Below are 3009 nucleotides of genomic sequence, written 5' to 3'. Positions count from 1 at the left end.
CAGCTCCTGCTCTCTCTATCTCTCTTGCTCACTCTCAAATAAATAAATAAAATCCTTAAAAATAAGCTTAGAACACTGAAAACATTGTGAGCTTTTCCACATTAATAATTTATTTATAATGAATGTTTGAGAGACTTTATTTCCTCTTTATTTCTGACTTACAATAGCTTTTAATTCATTAGTTACTTTTTAAAAAGTTTTTATTTAAATTCTGATTAGTTAACATACGGTGTGACATTAGTTTCAGGTGTAGAATCTAGTGATTCATCACTTACATAAAACACCCAGTGTTCATCACAAGTGCCCTCCTTAATATCCATCACCCATTTAACCCATCCCCGCACCCACCTCCCCTCCAGCAACCTTCAGTTTGTTCTCTATATTTAAGAGTCTGTTTTATGGTTTGCCTCTCTTTTTCCCACTATGTTCATCTGTTTTGTTTCTTAAATTCCACATACGAGTGAAATCATACAGTATTTGTCTTTCTGTGAATGACTTATTTCACTTAGTATAATACTATCTAGCTCCATCTACATTGTTGCAAATGGCAAGATTTCATTCTTTTTTATGGCTGAATAAATATGGCTGAATCACAGATTCAGATTCTTTATCCATTCATCAGTTGGTGACATTTGGGTTCTTTCCATAATTTGGCTATTGTTGAGAATGCTGCTATAAACATTGGGGTGCATGTGTCCCTTCAATTCAGTATTTTGTATCCTTTGGGTAAATACCTAGAAGTGCAATTGCTTGGTCATAGTGTTGTTCTATTTCCTAGTTTTTGAGTAACCTCCATACTGTTTTTCTAGAGTTTCTATCCCAGTTTGCATTCTCACAGAGTGCAAGAGGTTTCTCCTTTCTCCATATCCTCACCAACATCTGTTGTTTCCTGTGTTGTTAATTTTAGCCATTCTGACAAGTGTGAAGTGATAGCTCATTGTAGTTTTCATTTGTATTTCCCTGATGTTGAGTGATATTGAGCTTCTTTTCACATGTCATTGGCTATCTGTATGTCTTTTTGGGAAAAGTGTCTATTTATGTCTTCTGTCCATTTGACTGGAATATTTGTTTTTTGGGTGTTGAGTTTTATAAATTCTTTATATATTTTGGATAATAACCCTTTATCAGATATGTCATTTACAAATATCTTATCCCATTCCAAAGGTTGTCTTTTAGTTTTGTTGATTGTTTTCTTTATTGTGCAGCTTTTTATCTTGATGAAGTCCAATAGTTTAATTTTGCTTTTGTTTCCTTTGCTTCAGAAGACATATCTAGTAAGAATTTGCTACAGCTGATGTCAAAGAAGTTACTGCCTGTGTTCTCCTCTAGGATTTTGATGTTTTTAATTAATGTTTAGAATAATGAGTAACTTAGAATAGATTGATCTATATCTGGTAAAATGTCAGTCTTGTTATTTGGATTATGGCGGTTTTATTTATTAACAGAATTTGAATTCCCTTTGGTTTGAATTCTGCTATGGTTTTTCACCAAGGAAACATTTTCCTTTCTTTAAGAAATTAGGAATTTACCATGTAAGCATAAGAAATTAAAAACTGTTTTATAATCAATAAAACATATAATTCAATAAAACATTATTCAATATTAGGACTGTGTGCCTCTGAAACATAAAAAAACAACAAAAAAGTTTTTTGGGGTATAGCATTTAACTTTTTTTTTTCCTGAAAGAAGGGAGAAATATGTCTTTCTTGAAGGGAGACATTTGGCAGGTATAATACATTACTCTTCACTTAGGGAAAGATATTATAAGACAATTTTTAGTTGTAAATAGCAGTTATGATTTAAGACCTGTGTTGTGTAAGGCAAAAGCATATTAGTGGTAAATGGTCACTAGCTGTTCATTTATAGTAACCTTAAATTGTATGTGTCCCTATTACACTGCCTTATTTAGAATAAAATATTTTAGATATTATTTGATCAGTTTAATTGTTATAATGAATAATTATTCTGAAAATATGTCTGTATACATTTTTTTCTGACTATAATACAACTACAGTTAGCTTTTCAATCATAATAAAACTCACATAGGTTTAATAGGGTTTAGAAGTGGAAAATTTGAAGAAGACTTGAAGAACTTAACACTGAACGCTGGAATATTGGACACATTGTTAACTGAAACTGATAACCTGTGAGAGATTCTTTTGTTCAGAACCAAGCTCTAATATTTTTTCTCAGGGTTAAATTATAGTCAGGAGAATAACATTATACACGCACACTTAATATTTTGTCCTATAATACTATTTTCTCCCATTCCATATAGTAAAAATTCTGCCTCTTATAAGGTTTTGCATTAAATTTATATGACAAAAGTAATATACACCTATTAGTATTATCCGTTAGGAGGAAAGCAGGATTTTGCAAGTTGAAATAAAAGGCAAATACTATTTTCTTATAGAATAAATCCACTGTTATTGCTATCTTAATATTCTAGCTAATGTTCAACAAACTAATACTCAATAGACTTTAAAATTGGCTAATGGTCAATATTATATATATATATATGTATATATATATATGTATATATGCAGTTTATACTAAACTATCTGATCTGTGTACCATGGAATATAATAGATAACTAGAAATACAATGTTTATCTCACATATTCTTATTGGTCTTTTTCTGCTTTGAACATTAGGAGATTCTCAAGCTAGTTTTGATTTCGTGTTTTTTCCAGCAACACACATACTGAAATTGGAGTGATGCAGAGAAAGATTTGCATGGCCCCTCTACAAGGCATGTACATTTATAAAACAGTCTTCATATTTATCCTACTCATCTTTAAAGACTAGATGAAATGCCACCTCCTTTGATCTCCTCAGGTTGAATAGTTCTCTTTTGTGCTCCAAATGCATTTTTTTCTCATTAAACTTTTGATTTAATGCATCTCAAAATTCTGTAACAGATTTTTGGTCGAGTTGTTTCCATTAAAAAGTACTGATTTTAAAAGAGGGCACATTTTGAATGGAGCACTGGGTGTTATATGCAAACAAT

At 31.0% G+C, this 3009-nt stretch overlaps 1 non-coding gene across 1 annotated transcript; it reads left to right on the top strand.

Moving 5' to 3' along the window:
• The first annotated feature begins 2679 nt into the window (after positions 1–2679).
• Positions 2680–2785, top strand: LOC115943308 (U6 spliceosomal RNA). Its single transcript, XR_004077900.1, has one exon. It is a non-coding gene; the product is annotated as a U6 spliceosomal RNA (small nuclear RNA).
• Positions 2786–3009: the final 224 nt, after the last annotated feature.

Source organism: Leptonychotes weddellii, unplaced genomic scaffold (assembly GCF_054177405.1).
Source record: "Leptonychotes weddellii isolate Sample4059 unplaced genomic scaffold, ASM5417740v2 HiC_scaffold_7393, whole genome shotgun sequence".
In the NCBI taxonomy this organism is placed as follows: domain Eukaryota; kingdom Metazoa; phylum Chordata; class Mammalia; order Carnivora; family Phocidae; genus Leptonychotes; species Leptonychotes weddellii.
Note: the sequence above shows the minus strand (reverse complement) of the source record. Positions and strands in the feature narration are given on the sequence as shown.